Source organism: Chelonia mydas, chromosome 6 (assembly GCF_015237465.2).
Source record: "Chelonia mydas isolate rCheMyd1 chromosome 6, rCheMyd1.pri.v2, whole genome shotgun sequence".
Taxonomy (NCBI): domain Eukaryota; kingdom Metazoa; phylum Chordata; order Testudines; family Cheloniidae; genus Chelonia; species Chelonia mydas.
Window position 1 is genome coordinate 62,757,398 of NC_051246.2, and position 19,070 is coordinate 62,776,467.

Sequence of the window (19,070 nt, forward strand, 5' to 3'; positions counted from 1 at the left end):
AGAGCCTTAAAAAACCCATCTCTCACAGAAGAGCAACTTTGAAACCCAAAATTCAGTCTCTAAAGACTTTCAGCAAGGATTGCACAGGGTCTAAGTCCCCAATATAACAAAACCCCTAACTGGCTTCAAGACTGAGCTTGATAAGTTTATGGAAGGGATGGCATGATGGGAATTTCTACAATGGAAGCATGTGGCCCATTGGCGACTGCCAGTAGCAAAAATCCCCAATGGCTGGAGGTGGGGAAGGTTCTGAGTTACTACAGAGAATTCTTTCCCAGTTATCTCCCTGATGGGCCTTGCCCACATGCTCAGGGTCTCACTGATGATCATATTTGGGGTTGGGAAGCAATTTTCCCTCGGATCAGATTGGCAGAGAACCGGGGAGGTTTTGGTCTTCCTCTGCAGCATGGGACACGGGGTCACTTGCAAGTTTAAACTGGTGTAAATAGTAAATTCTCTGTAACTTGAAGTCTTTAAACCATGATTTGAGGACTTCAGTAACTCAGCCAGAGGTTAGGGGTCTGTTACATGAGTGGGTGGGTAAGGTTCTATGGCCCGCAATGTGCAGGAGTTCAGACAAGATAATCACGATGGTCCCTTCTGACCTTAAAGTCTATGAGTCTAACTTAATTCTTAAGTACCAACTTTATGAAGTCTTATGATAAAGAAACATTATTATTATTATTTATTATTATTTTATTTATTAATAATGACTACAACTTAATTTTTAGAACATAACATGGCTCCTTTATAATCCATATACACTATCTTCATAGTTATGCATAGATATAAATAAAGAAAACAAATTAAATCTAAACAGGTCAGTCCCCACAGAAACCTGCTGCAAAATGTTTCAGAGTTAGGGAAAACAGCCAGCTTTCTGCTCCTGTGGCTCAGCTTCTCCCAAGCCACACAGGGCACATGACCTTTTGTAAAGCAGCTCCCCTTACTACTGGCCCTCATGGAGTCTGACCCCAGCAACAGGGAACCTATTGAGCATAGCCAAAACTACCACATCCAATTCCAGAAACTTCTGGATGTGGAACACCAATTGTGCATGTACCTAGCAACAACGAACCAGACACAACTCATTCCTACCTGCTCCCTATATATCTCTTAAAGAGATATCTCCATATTAGGCACGTGGGTTATACTTCTATAGCACCCAACTTCAGCTTGGAATCGGGCTCTGCTTTCGCTAGCCTTTTGCTGGGAGGCAGTATTGAGAGGAAGTGGAACGTGCAGTCCTACTTGAGGACTTCTGTGAAGTTAGTGGAGCTGTGCTGATATACGTCCGCTGACTTATATCTGTCTCATAGCCTCTGAAATCAGACCTGTTAATTTTTTCTGTATATCAATTTAAATATGAATGCTCCAGACAACTAATATAACTACTTTTGAAAATATCTAGCTAAAAGGTCAATTCAGCTTTTAAACTCCTTATGGTGCAGAAACATAGTATTGAATAGTTTGTATCTGTCATTATTCACTAATTGATTCACAATGGCATGATTGATATGTTAACAATTTTTATAGTTACCTTTTGCCTTCATAGAGCTTTTAAATAAGACATTTGCCTTATTAATATTTTATGCGTTGCCCATAAATTAAATCCTTCTCTAATCATCTGCTCTACAAGTTCTGTACATTTGTGATTTTTAATGTGTCCTCATAGGTTTTTGTTATGTGATCAGCTTTCTTCTAAGGTTTCTATATACTCTTGCATCTTTTCTTCTGTATTTTGGCATTACCACTTCTGTTATACGAAGACCAAAACTTTATTCTAGCTTTAGTGGCCTGAGACTTCTAAAACTTTGTAACCCATTGGTAAGGATATGATTTTGTCTTTGAGGTCATGGATTCTGTGACTTCAACGGACCTCTGTTGTTTCTTTGGCTTCAGCCCCCACTGCCACAGGAGGAGCAGCAGGGCTGGAAGAGCGGCTGGTGGTCAGCGGCCAGTGCTGGAGCAGGACCTGAAGCAGCAGTGGGGCTGGGTCAGTCCCCTGGGCTGGAGCAGCGGCGATTAGCCCCTGCTGCAGTAGCAGTAGCCGTGTTTGAGCAGTGGCTGGTAGTCAGCCCCTGGCAGGGCTCAGACTGTCAGTTTTGGGTATTTTTAGTAAAAGTCATGGACAGGTTGCGGGTTTCTGTGAATTTTTATTTGTTGTTGTCTGTGACTTTTACTAAAAATACCCTTGACAAAATCTTAACCTTACCCACTGGCTTTAAAAGTATTGACTAAAATTTCCATAGAACGTACAGTGAAGAATTTTGTAAGATGTTTGAGGGAGTCCCACACTGTATACTTCAGAAAAATAAGTCCACTACAACTTTTACTTATGAACCATGGGATAGGGTAACTCAGGAGATCAGTAATAGGTAGGTCAATGAATCTGTAACAGAACATTGTGATAAAATCTGTTGAGTTTAAATGTGTGGTTAATCACATTTTTTCATGTACTTTTCATAACAAACTTGCTTATTCTCCCTGCTTGGGAAGGTGAAGTATGCAATACTGGGAGGTCAAACTACATGTTTACACCCTTTCAGGGGGGATCTTTTCACTCAGTTTTCTCCCCTGTCCCATTTTAGAGATGTGGATCATGCCACACGTGGCTCAATATGTACCATCAGTACCCACCAAGTACCACCTTGGTCTCAGAAAGAAAGACAATTTGGAATTTAACCAAAAGAGATTGCGTGTTCATCTTTTCCTGTACAGATATTGATGTTACTCTGAGGACCAGCCTTGTTTAATCATTTAGAGGCTTAGATACCTTGAAACTTGTCCAGCTGAGAAGAACCGTGCCTTCTTCTGGAACAGTGGGACAGTTGCTAGTTTTAATTTATGGTTTGGACTACACTACCAAGAGGACGTACAGTACTTAAACTTCATGTAACTCTTTGGCAGCTTAAGTGCTTAAGGTAGTGTTCCTGGGAGGTTCCCCTTCTTATGAAAGAACAAATGAAAGACATTACTGTAAGCACCAAATCTGTTGGGGACCACAGGCAACTGGATGCACAGGGCCATCAGCACTCTGCAACAGTCCTGCTATAAAAGCAATCTTTGCTTTGGACACATCACATGACTTCTCTTGGAGTCGAATCAATAGTAATACTTGCCAGTTTTAGAGCACTTTGCATGTTCAAAATGCTGTGCAAATATTAACAAATTAATTCTCACAGCACTCCAGTGAAATAGGTACAGTATTATCTCCATTATTAAAGATGGGTAAACTAGAGCATTGAGGTGAAATGAGTTGTCTCAATCACTCCATAGAGCAAGTCAGAGGCAGAGCTAGGATTAGAACCCAGAACTTCCTGATTCCCAACCGTAAAATGAGTCTAACAGACTGCATTGTTTCCCATGAACAGTGAAGTCTGCCTCCAGGTGGATCAACTTCTGGCACACCAGCCTTCTGAACAGTTTCATTTCTCTGAGTATACCAAAGCCAGGTGTGGAAGTGATGAAAAGAGAGTGATACGTAGGACCTGTCTTGTCAATGGCAGTAGACAACAAATAATTGTACTGATTCACTAACTAGAAAGAAATCTAAATAAAATTAATAGCGGAGTGCTCTTGTGTGGTAGATACTAGATCTTGCTTAATGATTGTCCTTGTGCATTTTAAGGAGCTATTTCAAATCCCACAAGATGTGTTTACACACCATTGACCTAGCTAAAAATGTGAATACCTGTGTGGTTGAGAGAAAGTATATCTAGTTAAATTTAACATTTCAGAGTCCTTCGTAAAATACATAGTTAATCAATATAGTAACATCTTTCACTTGTATTATCAAGTTAAAAACAGGCAAAAAGAGGAAGGTGTTTGAAAAATAACTTACTTAAAATTTATGTGACCTGTCCTGTGTGGTACAGGGAAAGTTAGTTCCTCTTTTAGTTTGAATATTTACTTTAGAAAATGTTCTTTGTTTAAAGGAAATACTTTTGCCTAATTGATCCCCAATGACAAAAATATGCCAAGAAAATTTGCTTGTATGATAAAGAACTTTGTTCTAATGAACTTTTTTTTAAAAAGAGCTCATTATACTAAAAGCCAGACAGTCAGTTATCATTCATATAATCATTTGTGCTATAGTAGCAAGTTTATGAGTTAATGGTAATTACATTGTAATTTCAAGAGAAATTTTGATTAATGTACTGATCTTAGCACTTGACATTTGTGATTCAGTTATAAGTAGAATTAAAAGAAACTAAAATACCATTAAAGCCATGACAGAAGATATCAAAACTCATGAAATTCAGTCATAAGGCTAACACTTCATCCTTACAGTATTTCATGCCATTGTTTAGAGGAGGAGGCAGGAGAGGGGAGAAGACACTAGCTTGTTAATTCAGGACAGCTTCAGCTTTAATTTTGAGCTTCCTGTGTTTTCAGGTTTGGTTTATGTCACCTTAATATTGTTTAGATATTTTGTGTATTTAATTTCCATGCTTTTCTAAATGAAAAGTAAAAACTCTTTTCTTTGAAGATATAACATATATTGTTTGGAGATTGAATAGCTGAAGGGATTTTTATAGGCTTAGGCAAGTGTGTGTTGTGGCACAGTGAGCCCAAATATCACAGCAAGCCCCCCTACATTTTTATGATACTATTCATTTATTCTATTGTTTGTGTAATACTCTTCAATCTCATCCTTCAGGCTCCACAAACACACACAACTGTGGTTTAAATTTAATATGGTAATTGATATAAAAAAAAAGTCAGTGATTACTTTAATAGGGAATACTTTCAATGTTCTCCGTATCCCATTCCTTCCCCCTATGTTTTCCCTGTCCCTGGACCTTGGCAATAATGACATTGTCCCTTTCTCTCACCCTACTCCCACCAATTTTCTCCATTCTGTGCATGTCCCTGAACTTTGGACACCATGACATTGTCCAGGCAGCTCAGCTCAGAACCTCCTTCCTTCCACATGCACTAAGGAAGGTGGGGAGATTGTAGGCTTCCTCACTGACTCATTTCCAATGGTCTTGGGTGCTGTGTGATTCTGCCTACGCATTTGGCTTCTCTTAACTTCCTGGGTGTAAGTGTGACTCAAAATTCCTCAAGGCTGCCAAGTGTTGCACATCTTGTATAGCAGTTACACATTTGGCACCCTGAATCCTAATGCATTCATCCGAGCTTTGGCCAAGCTGAAGTTGCACCTTCCGTCAGCTGCTCTGGCTGCAGCTGAAAAGGCAGCCAGTGTCTTCTTTCCCACTGCTTCCCATGCTGGATCCCAGCCATTAAGGAGCAGTGAGAGGCAAGAGGTGGTAGAAGTCACAGAGGGAAGTGTCAGCTACAGCACAAAGTGAGGGGCCCAATATTGGCCCAGGCTGCCTCATCTTTTCCCCTGCAGTCAGCTGCAACAGCCTCCTCCCAAGCAAACACCCTCCCAGCTCCCTAGCATCCAGCCAATTGCTGCTAACACCTAGTTACTCCTGCCACCATCAACAGCCACCAGCCACACGAGACACCCATTTCTAACAGCTAGGCTCTTGAGTACTCTCTGCCCTGCTCCAGCAGCCCCAGGCACCCTACAAACATTCACCCACTGCAGACACCTCCACTACTTCTAGCTGCCCCAGTATTCTCAGGCACTTCAGCACACACCCGCTCAGCTGTTGCCTCAGATTTCCCCTTACATTTTCTAGGTTATTTCTGCAACCATAAGGGCCAGAAACATCATTTTTTTTTAAAAAGAGCTTCTGGATTACAGTTCTGTAGTAAGTGTTGAATTCCATGTCTGTTGAACCACAGGTAACATGGAGTCCTGGCTGTGGGATACAGCGACTCTTACATTGCCAGATTACTAACTAAAATTTGTCCCAGGCCAATATTCACTGAAAGTTATTACACTTAGGTGGCTGTTAGCATGCTATATGAAATCAATTGTTCTAAATCTAGTTATAAGTGGATAGCAGTAGACATAAAAAAATCCACATTCACAACTATTTGGTGTCTGGCCTTGGTCTGGCAGTGATGGTTAAAGATTAAACAGGTACCGTGACAGTCTGCATACTTATGTTCACCCTTTTTACAAGACTATGATAAATTTTGTACAAAGTATGCATTGTGAGGTATCATTTGAAAACTTATAATTTGCTGATCATCACTGTATTGGTAAAATATGTGTGGCAATGTTGTATGTAAAGTTATAAGATTCTATTGTATAACATTACTTAGATATGTTCCAAGTTTAGTAAAGCAGGCATAAACCAGTTCCTCAGAGACAAAAGGCAAACTGACATCTCAGCCAGGTGTCAACAAAATCAGATGGACCCAGTTAAGCAGCCATTCTTTGGCAGGAAAAAGGGTGTGAATGAGAAATCTACATTTTGGCAAAGAAACAGCTGGAAGTTCCCGTCCCTACAGACTTGCTGTCTCCTGAACCTCAGCTGGAGATGATTTTCATAGAAAAAGAAAAGTATAAAGAGTGGAGAAATAATCTCTCCCTTCATCTCTACTCATGGCATTAACTACACTTGAAGGACAAAGGAAGCGTCATTAGACTGGGGAGAAGGCCTGTCTGAAAAGAGATTAGCCAGTAAGATTGCTGCAGCAGGTGGTGAGAGAGACTTTTTGTTTTGAATTCACTTAGCTCGTTAAGTTAGGTGTTGTGTTTTACTTCGGAGAGAGCCCTTCTCTAGTCATCTAGAATAACATAGTGCCCATCTTTTAAAAAGGGGGGAAAGGAGGAGCTGGGAAACTATGGACCACTCAGCCTGACTTTGATACCTGGGAGGCTACTAGAGCAATACATTAAACATTCAGTTTGCGAATACCTGGAAGATTAAGAGGTAATCACTAAGAGACAGCCCGGATTTACTGAGAACAAATTGTGCCAAACTAGCTTGATTTCTTTCTTTAATAGAGTAACTGATTTGATGGGTAGGGGGAATGCGGTGGACATAATATACCTGGACTTCAGCAAGGCTTTTGACGTAGTCCCACATAACATTCTGATAAGTAAACTGGAGAAATGCAGGCTCGACAGAACTATCATTAAGTGGATACATAATTGGTTAAACAACTGCAAACAAAGATTAACTATTAATGGGATTATGTTGGATTGGAGGGAGGTCTCAGGTGAGGTTCCACGCAGTTCTGTTCTGGATCTTCATTAATGACCTAGGTGTAGATATAGAGAGCATATTGATCAAGTCTGCAGATGAGACAGCTAGGCGGGAGGATAGAGCTAAAATTCAGAGGGATCTTGAAAAATTGGAGAACTGGGGTATAGACAAGAAAATGAAATTCAACAAATAAATGCAAGGTGCTACACTTAAGAAAGAAAAACCCAAGTGCACAAATAAAAAATGGGGGGAAACTGGCTTGGCAGCAGCACTGCTAAGGAGGATCTGGGAGTTGTGGTGGATTACAGCCTCAGTATGAACCAGCTGTTGAAATAAAAGCAAATGCAATTTTAGGTTGCATTAACAGAGGCATAGCATGCAAGTCATGGGAAGTGATACTACCACTCTACTCGGTGCTGGTTAGGCCTCAGCTAGAGTACTGTGTACGCTTTTGGTCACCAATGTATAGAAAGGATGTAGAGAAATGGAAAGGATCTAGAGGCAAGCAATAAAGATGGTCAAAGGGATGGAATGCAAGCCATATGAGCAAAGGGAGAAAGGAACTGGGTATATTTAGTTTGGAAAAGAGGAGATTAAGAGAGGATATGATAGCAGTCTTCAGATACTTGAAAGATTGCCATAAGAAAGATGGAGAAAAGTTGTTCTTTTTTACCACAGAGGGCAGGACACGAGGCAATGGATTCCCACTACAGCATAGCAAATTTCAATTAAATCTCAGGAAAACTTCCTAACTGTAAGAACAGTAGGACAATGGAACAGACTGCCTCTGGAGGCTGTAGAAACTTCTTCACTGGAGGCTTTCAAAAGGAGGCTGGACAGCCATCTGTTTTGGATGGTTTAGACCCAACAAATCCTACATCTTGACAGGAGGTTACACTAGATAACTGGTGCAGTCTTCTAACACTATGATTGTATCATCTCTTTGTACCCAATTCTGACTTTTATGCCTCATTACTTGTAATGATTTAAAAGCGATCTTTCTGTAGTTAATAATTTGTTTTATTGTTTTAACTAAACCAATGTGCTTGGATTGAAGTGTTTGGGAAACATCATTTGAGATAACAGGATTTGTCCGTATCATTTTCTATTAACAAAATGGTGGACTTTAACTTGTGTTGTCCAGGAGAGGGCTGGACTCTACAAGATGCATGTTTCTGGGGGACAGTCTGGGACTGGGAATTTGCTGGTCTTGCTCTAAAGTGCGATTCGAGGGTGGCTGGCTGTAACACTATTGCAGTATAACTGGGAGTAATTTACATGCTGGAGGCTGCGTGTGAGCAGGGCAGAAGTGGTTGCTCTTTGGCAATGTAAAAGGCACCCCAGGTTGGAGAACTGAGGGGACACAGGTGTTGAAACATCCAGATTGTACTCTGGGTTATGTCACAGGTACCAGTTCTCAAGTTCCCTCTACTGTCTAGAATTGGTCCTTCCAGATTAGGATTGAGGCGTATTGGTGAGGCAGTGTATTACTACTATCACTTATATATCTTTGTATGTGTATTCTTCATTTTTAAGATTAAAAAAATGTTTCTAGGTTCAATTCAGTCTTTAATGCTCCTTGTGGCTTGGATTCTGTCTTGAGCTAAGCTTTAAAGCCCCTTTACATAGCCAGAGTGGTGTAAAAGTGCCTTACTGCCAATGAGAAATCTACATCTGCTTATAAAGATATGGCTCACATACTTGGAAAATGTGTCCATGCCTGACATGCATTTTGTTGATTTCAGATACAGTAAAACCTGGAAAACTGGGGACGTAGTAGAAGCCTTATCTTTGTATTTTGTTGGTTAGTATGTTTGCTAGATCCTAATGTTAAACATGTTTTTGGTGCAGTTATGATACTCTATATTCAGCTCTGGAAGACTAGTGTTGACCTTGGTACTGGATCATATGCCTCTGCCTTGCTGCCAGGCTTGTTACTGAAGAATTTTGGGTCAGTACCATGGTTGACACCCTGGGGAATTTGGTACTAGAACAAAAGGCATTGAACGGGCTCTCAAGGCCATTCCAATCTCAAATCACAGGGAATCTGTTTAGAGTCTCATGGGTAATGTGGTTACTCTCCTGAGGTCTCTTCCAACCCTAATATTCTATGAGTCTGATTCTATGTACTACCTCAACAGAGGGTAGCTTGGTCTACTGTCTTGTGTATCCATCTGTGGGAATGGCACATTTGGAATCAGGTGACTCATTGCTCGTTCACTTGGGGAGGGTGAAAAGGATGTAATCAACAACCTCAGTTGCACAAGTGTTGCAACAGTGAGAGTAATTAACTATTGAAACAACTTAGTAAAGGTTGTGGTAGATTCTCCACCGCTGACTGACCATTTTTAAAACAAGATTGGATGTTTTGCTAAAAATATGGTCTAGGAATCATTTTGGGGAAGTTTTATGGCCTGTGTTATACAGGGGGTCAGACTAGATGATCACAATGGTCCCTTCTGGCCTTGTAATTTATGGATCTATGAATCATAGCTGGGATCCCCATCATCTCCTGGGATCTCAGGCCTTCATCATCCTGATCCTGAGAGATGTCCTGACCAGACTGAGCCAGAGAGAGGGAGACAGATGACATGGCACCTTCACCAGTTCCATCTGAATCCCAAACATCACCTGGGTTGTGAGACTGTCTTCCTTCCTCCCACACCCCACATGTCCTTTTCCTTCTCTATTTTATATCTTCTTCTTCTTCTTCTCTCTCCTTTTTCCTTCTGTCTAATAAGTGTCTGGCTTAGCCAGCCAAGATTGTATATTTTGCAACACCGCTCTAAGCCTGTGACCAGAGAGGCAACTAAAGCATCTAAGCTTTTTGAAGCTGGTGCAAATTAGTCAGCTCTCCAAGTGGCTATTAAGACCATGTGTTGGGCCTGTGTTTTTCTACCCGTGAGGTTGCAAGTGAAATTCAGCACCACAGACAGAAGCTGCATTTTCTGTCTTTGCTGTTTGTTTTCTCTCCCCTTTTGTATGTGTTTATCTTGTTTTGTGTTCTTAAGAAATGGGATCGGACTTAAACAGCAACAATAACAACAGCTCCAGCCCATCTCTACTAACTTCTTCTGTTTTCTCCAAAAGGACAGTTTTTGCCATCTTTAATACAATCTAAGAGACTGTCAAACAAGGGATTTTTCCTTCTGAAACCTGTCTCCCACTAAAGGGAGCAAGGGATGTTGTTAAAATGAAAACCTTATTTAATATTTACATTTCAAATGCTTAACTGTTTTTCCTTCTTTTTCTGTGTCCTTTAATAAAATGTTAAGAAGATTTTGATGATGTGTTTCTCATGGTACTAAACAGGCTAAGATTTCTGTATACCAAACCCTGAACATTATTTGAGTGTCTAATGTTCTTTGGTGATTGGATTATGTTAACACCTTTGGCTGTTCGGGCCCATATGTTCTATGCAAATAAATACATCTACCGAAGACATTAGAATAGCTCAGAGTAGATATTGGTAGTTTTCACCCAGGTGTGTTTCTGACTGATATCTGTCTCATTTTTAATAGCTAAAAGTAGGACTGTCAATTAGTCGCAGTTAACTCATGCAATTAATTAAAAATTAATCATGATTAATTAGTAGAACATCAATTGAAATGTATTAAATATTTTTGAATGTTTTTCTACATTTTCATATATATTGATTTCAATTACAACACAGAATATAAAATGTACAGTGCTCATTTTATATTATTTTTGATTACAAATATTTGCGCTGTAAAAATGACAAAAGAAATACTTTTCAGTTCACCTTATACAAGTATTGTAGTGCAGTCTTTTTATTGTGAAAGTGTAACTTGCAAATGCAGATTTTTTTTCTTGTTACATAACTGCACTCAAAAACAAAACAATGTAAAACTTTAGAGCCTACAAGTCCACCCAGTCCTACTTCTTGTTCAGCCAATCGCTAAGACAAACAAGTTGGTTTACATTTATGGGAGATAATGCTGCCCACTTCTTATTCACAATGTCACCTGAAAGTGAGAACAGGTGTTCATGTGGCACTTTTGTAGCTGGCATTGCAAGGTATTTACGTGCCAAATATACTAAACATTCATATGCTCTTTCATGCTTCAGACACCATTCCAGAGGACATGCTTCCATACTGATGATGATCATTTAAAAAAAAGTGTTAATTAAATTTGTGACTGAACTCACTGGGGGAGAATTGCATGTCTCCTGTCCTGTTTTACCCGCATTCTGCCATATATTTCATGTTACAGCAGTCTCGGATGATGACCCAGCACATGTTGTTTATTTTAAGAACACTTTCACAGTAGATTTGACAAAGCGAAAAGAAGGTACCAGTATGAGATTTCTAAAAATAGCTGCAGCACTCAACTCAAGGTTTAAGAATCTGAAGTGCCTTCCAAAATCTGAAATGAATGAGGTGTGGAGCATGCTTTCAGGAGTCTTAAAAGAGCAACACTGATGTGGAAACTACAGAACCCGAAGCACCAAAAAAGAAAATGAACTTTCTGCTGGTGACATCTGACTCAGATGATGAAAATGAACATGCATCGGTCCATACTGCTTTGGATCGTTATTGAGCAGAACCTGTCATCAGCATAGAAGCATGTCCTTTGGAATGGTGGTTGAAGCATGAAGGGACGTATGAATCTTTAGCAAATCTGGCATGTAAATATCTTGCAACGCCGGCTACAACAGTGCCATGCGAATGCCTGTTCTCACTTTCAGGTGAGTAAACAAGAAGTGGGAAGTATTATCTCCTGCAAATGTAAACAAACTTGTTTGTCTGAGCGACTGGCTCGCTAAGAAATAGGACTGAGTGGACTCGTAGGCTCTAAAGTTTTACATCTTTTTATTTTTGAATGCAATTATTTTTGTCCATAATTCTACATTTGTAAGTTCAACTTCCATGATAAAGAGATTGCAATACAGTACTTGTAATGGGGGAATTGAAAAATACTATTTCTTTTGTTTTTTACATTGCAAATATTTATAATAAATAAATATAAAGTGAGCACTGTACACTTTGTATTCTATGTTGTAATTGAAATCAATATATTTGAAAATGTAGAAAACATTGAAAAATAAATGTTATTCTATTATTTAACAGCGGGATTAATTGTGGTTAATTTGTTTAATCGCTTGACAGCCATAGTTAAAAGGCATTACTGAGACATTGAAAACAGAAGTGCAGACTGCTTTATCTGCTTTCTCCACTGCTTCATAAAATGACTCTTCTGTGTTCCTCCCTCATGAGACAGTATGTTGCCTCTGTAACATTGATCAGTGCTTACATGGCTGATAGGAAAAACTAAATTTATTTCTAGCCTAGGTTCTCTGGCAGGGGTTCTCAACCTTGTTGATAGGGTGGATCACATATTTAATAATTGTTCTCTCTGGACCATTTTCTTTCCTTTTCATTTCAATGGAATCACCTCCCGTTTCATTCACAATTGCATGACATCCCTGTTGCAATTATAGCAGTTGTTTTAATGTAAAAATAATGTTAAAAATGTATTGAAAAATACATTTTCCACCTCTTTTATGGAGTATATTATAGAAATTCTATACATCTTTCCTTTTTCTTTTTTAATAGCATATCTAAAATAAAAACAAGGATGGCATTATTCTCATAATATCAAAATTTTTAAAGGTATATGATAGGCATGAGTCTTATTTATTTTTAAATAATTGTTTCCCATTTCCATCTGAACTAGTCCAAGTTCAGAGTTGTTTATCTGTCCTTTAATTCAATTTAGTAGTTGTAAATAAGGAGAAACCAAAATAATGTAACTGGCAATCTCTCTCTGTGAATTACCAGCATGTGGTTGGTGAACCACTAATTGTCTAAGGATCACAGTTTGGGAGTCTTTGGCCTATGGCACAGTCTTTTCTGTATCTTTGCAACAAATTATTTAGTAGTAATATTACAGCGTTTACACAACCAGGTTGGGATTGATTTAAATCAAAGTGATTTAAATAATCTAAATTAATTATTTAAATCAGCAAGCAGTAAACCTTGATTTAAATAATTGATTTTAGTCAAACTTGTATTTGTACATTTTTAGTTATCTTTTCTAAAGAAAGATTGATTCTCATTGGTTACTAATGATTAAAACATTTTGATTTGCAACTAAATATAGCCTTTACACTAAATGTGGTACTTTTTTACTGTCCAGGAAGATACTGTGTTCATACATATTTATTTAAATAATCATATAGCTTAGTATACATTTATTCAGAGTCTTAATTTTTACAATTTTTTATGTTAGAAAATGGCAAATGATGATTTTCTTATTCACTAGATTGTTTTTACTTGCGATTTGTGTAAGACTGCATTTTGATGGAAATTAGAATTCAATTAAAAATGCTCAAACACAGCATTTTAAAATTATATATTAGTTGAATAAAACTACCTTAAATGTGCTGAATACATACGAAAAAATTGACTGTGAAACAGTGTTTTGCATTTAAAACTAAATGATTTTTTAGAGAAAGGAAATATTAACTGTGGTTAATTAATTTAACTGATTGTCCCAATGTCATTCAAGTTTTTAGAAGTAGTGGATCTCACCTTCTCACACCTAGTTGTTATTCATAGGTTGGAAGAGGAAAACAAGCTTTCCTGCTTTTTCTTCTCCCAGTCAGTTGCTCAACTTTGAATGAGAGCCAGTCATTGAATTGAACTGATTGAATAAACTGAACTGAAGAAAATATTCTCTCTGCAGCTACAGAAGAGATCATTGCTGTCAAAAGCTGATTTAGCACTTCAGCATACTCTGGTTCCGAGTTCTTAGTTTATGACTTCCACCAGTTCAGTGGTGTGATTTTCTGTAAAACTTTGGCAGTACATATGTACTCCTTGAATATTATTTTTTTAATTTTAAGTAGTTTAAATAGATTACAGTGAGATTACAGAAAAGAAAAATCCAATTTAAATAAAATAACTTTTTTCTAAATATTGATTGTTTTCCACCCTGTACACAGTTTTAGACCCATGGCTATGTGACTGACTACCTATTCTTTCTGCAAGTAAACTTGAATATTGTGAGGACAGTAAGGATGACATTTCAGTTTTATACTTTAAAGATGGATAAACAAGCATGTAAATCTTTTTGTAGAGCCAGGAGAAATACACTAAAAGAGAGGGCTTGGAGCAACATGTGCTATTTATCGAAAGAGAACTAGAATTAACAAAAGTCAGTTCTCTGATTGTCTGAATTATGTTTTTTTGGTCTAGTAGGTCTTGAAGGAGGTTGTTGATGTTTGCTTTGGCATTGACGAGAAATTTATTGAAATTTTGTGTTTCAGTACATTTACCTCACCACCTTAAAATTTATTCAGTTTCCTTGCATTTTGTTTTTTCCCTGATCTTTATATTCCTTTAATCTTGTATATTAAAGGGTATGTGTCTGTGTAATTGGATAAAAATATTTAAAGGAAATAATGTTTTTCATAACGAAGCCTTATATTCATTTATATATTGAATATTCTGGTACTTATTTTATCAGAGATATGATTAAGAATCACTATTCCATAATGTCTTTTCTGTTCATTCTTCTTACTAAAAGTTATGATTTTTTAACTTTAATCAGAGATTTAAAATATCAAAATAATAATTTGGTAAAAAGACTTTAATTTACTTTGGATTTGTGTAAAATATTAATATTTTATACACATTACATCTTTCATCTAAGGATTTGAAAGTGCATAGTAAAAATTAATGAATTAAGCATTGGACATCACAGTGAAGTAAGTAGGCAAGTATTAAATTCTTTGCTAGTGGAAAACTGAGGCATAGTGACATTATGACTTGCCCAAGTTACTCAGTGAATCAATGCAGAGTATGAACTACTTTTGACGTTCAGCCATTCTGTGACCACTAGACCATGTTGTCCCTGTTGTAAATATGATTATAGTAAATGAAATTATGATTTAAAGAAGTGTGTGTTTTTAAAACTGTTGTCCGAGGTAAGCTACTTTTTAAGATGTCAAATCAATCTCAAAAATCCATCAGTAGATGAAGGAAAAGCAGAATTTAAGGCATCTTAAGGGCAGAAATCAGATACTCTTTCTGCTGTATTGCATAACAGAAAATTTACAGGAAAATGTATTTATGGGAAGTTCAGGGACTATGGCCCCAATTCAGGATAATGCATAATCATGTCCTTATGTCCCATTGGAGTTTATTGGGACGTAAGCACATGCTTAATGTTAAATGCACGCTTAAGTATTTTCCTCGAATAGGGCTTAAGAGCTGTGGGATTCAGAGTATTTAGAATTACAAACAGAACAGATAACCAGCAATACTATTTGCAGCCTCTTCTTTAACTGACCTGCAAATGATTGCTGCCTACTGTTAAAAATGGGCGACTTTTATAGGAGCAATCCATCACATCTTCAAGCAGTTTTGATCTGAGTGGAAAGTAGATCAGACTTGGGAAAACAGTGGATTCAGAACATTCAAGATTATATTTTAGAAGAGAATTGTATATAGCCTCAAGTAATTATCAGCTGTATATTATATGTCCTGTAGACCTCCTTCAAAAACATGTTCTTATTTCTGTAGCTATGACTTGCAGTGGCTACTGGAAATCCCATTCATTACAGTAACTAGAGTTGAGCTAGCCAAAAGTTATGGTGGTTATTCATTGTACTGTTGTATGTAGGAGACATCAGTATCTCAATATTTGGGTTTTGGAGCACCATGGAGGCTTTGTCCTAATTTTTAAGGTGATGTGGAGAAGTGGCTCAGTGTGTTCCAATGGTTCGGCCAATGCACATCTTGCTGATCATTTTTCTGTTTAGAGCCTCGTATCTGGAAGGATAGAAGCTGTGCTATGGGGATTTGAGAATGGTGGGATTAAAATGAAGACACGAATGAGGGATGGATAACGCAGAGTTTTTTTGTGATCCAAAACAGCAGTGTTACTGGCATTACAAGTCCTCTGTGAGGATGCACCCACTAGATATGTACATCAAAAATTAGATATTTTAATTTACTAAACTTGATTGATTTTTGGTAGTTTAATATCGACAGAATTTTATCTAGGAAATATATAAATATGTGTTCCCGGTCAAGAGCATCTTTTATTTTTTTTGGGATCACCTTAGAGTTGTTTCTGAGATGTTAAAATTTATTAATGAAGCTATTCTCAGATATCATCTTTCTAGTGTATTTGTAACAAATATTGAAGAACTAATAGGTCAAAAAATTATTCTTTCTGTTATTTGGTGCCATTTTGGCAATATACAAGTTGAACAAAAACTAGTAGAGTTGAAGACAGTGGATATATCATTTTTAACTTCAACAATATGCCATATTGTATTTTTGCAGTTGCACTTTGGGATGTGGCAGGTGCTTGCTGTACTACAGAATAAAATGCTGTCATTGAAATTATGACTAATTTGTTTGTTTGGCTTTTTTTGAGCAGTTAATTTCACTGACTGCTGGATCAGAGGAAACAGTTATTTCCCTAGAAGCCCATCATGCAACTGTTTCTACTTCCTACTGTCATGGAGAAGGTAAGTTGTTTTCAGATTTATTGATTACTGTTCATATCTGATACTTGGAGATTAAAACTGAATGAGTTGTGATTCTTCTTCAAGTGATTTTTCATATATAGATAGATAGATATAGATATTCCATAGTTGGTAAGTGCTTGCCCAGTGCCTCAAGATAGAGATTTTAATCAGCAATACCTGTTGGGGCAGCGCTTGAACCCTGCATGTCATTGTACTTCCAACTGAGGGCAAAAAGGGTCAGGCCACCCAACTACCCTCCGTTCCTTCTCACTGCCCATGGCTATGAGTCGAAGCTCTCCTCTTTTAGCATGCTTGCCTTCCATTGTCCTTGTAAATACATTTTAAATAGTCAGTTATTTAGTTAGCAGTAGTTTAAGTTTAGTTAAGTATTTCTTGTGTAGTTTCAGTTTTTCCTGTTGGGAACAATATTTTTTCCCCCTGGGAAGTACTTGGTATCAGTTCGCTCACGATGATAAACCGTAACTCCTTGGGATTCAAAAATTGCCCATCTTGTGAAGCTGTCATGCTGCCGACTGATGGTCATATAAGATGTTTCATCTGCCTGAAGGAAGCACACATCCCTGATAGGTATGACACTTGCAGACTATTTTAGAGCTGCAAAATAAATTCACATATTTAAAGAGAACTCAGCAAGAAAGTCTTGCTTCAGGATGCTTTTCCTTGAACAATCAGTGCACCCAGCCTCTGACCCAAGCTTCACAGCCATATAAGAACATAACATAAGAACAACCATAGTAGGTGAGACCAATGGTCCAACTAGCTCAGAAGCCTGTCTTCCGACAGTGGCCTATGCTAGGTGCTTCAGAGGGAATGAACAGAACAGGCAATCATTGAATGATCAGAGACTAAAAAGGATGAGAGATCCTCTGAGTGCTTCTGCAGTTTCATCTTCCTGGATGGTTGAAGCAGCCACCAAATCTTCTGTTTTGACAAAACCCTCTGGAGTCAGAAGTAAGAAGGAATGTAATTGCCACAAGGAGAAAATACGCAACTCACCTTCTCCAAGTTTGGCATCCAAACCTTATAAAACTACCAGACTTTCAGACATAAAGGTAGCTCAAGACTTTAAAGTTGTTCTCAGAACACCCTTTCTGATAGTGAAATTACTGAACACAATGTGGACATGGACTTATCTCCGATCTCTTCTGGTACTGTACTGGTGAACGTAAGGTCCTCTGTACTGAGATCGCATGATTAACTCTCCACAGCACTGGCTACTCTGATACTGATACAATCAGTACTTATCACACCAGTACTGTTAGTGAAGCACCACTGTCTGTTTTTGTATCTGTGGTTCTGGTACTGACCCTATCTAGATTGTATGTAGGGACACTCACTACCCTCATGCCTGTATCCTTGGTACTGATATTGTCAGCTCTTTTGGCACCAAAGCTATATGTTGTTACAAAGTGGTCCTTACCATTTTGTCGGGAATCATATTCTCCATTTTTTGCTTCTGTGAAGCACTTGCCTTTATCATTGACCTGGACACTGACCCCAGTACCGATGATCATATTAGTACCAGGTAGAGCAGGTCCAATTCATATTCCCATTACTCCGGTGGCCTCCCTTTCATGAGGACTATTTTTACCACATCTCCTTCAGAAGAAAGTGAAGAGTCTCTAGATCAGAACATCTGAGGCTCAGGGCTAGAAGTTCTTTGTAGAGTACCCTTAATTCTGAAATTCAGTTTTTATGTTAGTCTGCCAGAGTCCAGATTTGTTGACCTCTAGGACATAGTATAAAAGCAATATAGCACCTGCTTGAGAGCAGAAGAACTCTTTAGGAAATAATTGACATTAGTTTTTGTACATTTGAATTAACCTCCTCCCCCACAAAAAACAACAACCCTAGAGAGGTGTGTTGTGGGCGCATTTGTAGAAATGTAAAAATTAGTAAAGTATCTAAGTCCTCATGCTGATCCTGCAAGTAAAAGGGTTTTGGTCATGGAGAGGAGGGTAGAGAATAACTATTGTTGGACACACCCTATCTCCTGCCACACATACAGACACGGGAAGCCTAGCAGTGCTAAACTATTGCTGAATATAACCTGAAGAATTGAGTAAATGTCTGTTACTCCTCTCCTATGTGGATTTGTAGTTAAATGGAAACAGTTACTTGCTCACTTTTTTTCTTTCCATGGTGAGCCTTGGAACACTTGGTGGAGATATGTGGTCCTGCTTTGTTTAGTCTCCATCACTCTTGCCCTTCCATCTCTTCCCCTCTCGCTGCTTGCACAGCACACACAGCTTTTCAGCTGCTTTGGGCCCTTTCATTCCTGAATAAGGTGTGGGCACAGCAGAAAAATGAGGGCAGACACATGTATGGTGTTAAGTTGAGAAGGACCAAGAGGGATTTTCTGCTGGTTCCGATGTACCCTTCAGTGTTGCCCCAATCTCAGATGAAGGCTCTTCTGCCAGTACCAACTCAACCACCAATACAACACAGCCACTGGTACCAACG

At 38.3% G+C, this 19,070-nt stretch overlaps 1 protein-coding gene across 8 annotated transcripts in view; it reads left to right on the plus strand.

The window, feature by feature from the left end:
* Nucleotides 1–19,070, plus strand: part of FUT8 (fucosyltransferase 8) — a 275,730-nt gene that overhangs the window by 101,447 nt on the left and 155,213 nt on the right. For 7 of the 8 annotated variants that reach the window (XM_043548805.1, XM_043548802.1, XM_037900242.2 and 4 more), the window contains one exon: nt 16,496–16,586. The exons of the other annotated variant lie outside the window; for it this stretch is intronic. The gene's annotated coding sequence lies outside the window, so the exon portion shown is untranslated. The remainder of the gene's footprint in view (nt 1–16,495; nt 16,587–19,070) is intronic. 8 annotated transcript variants of the gene reach the window in all.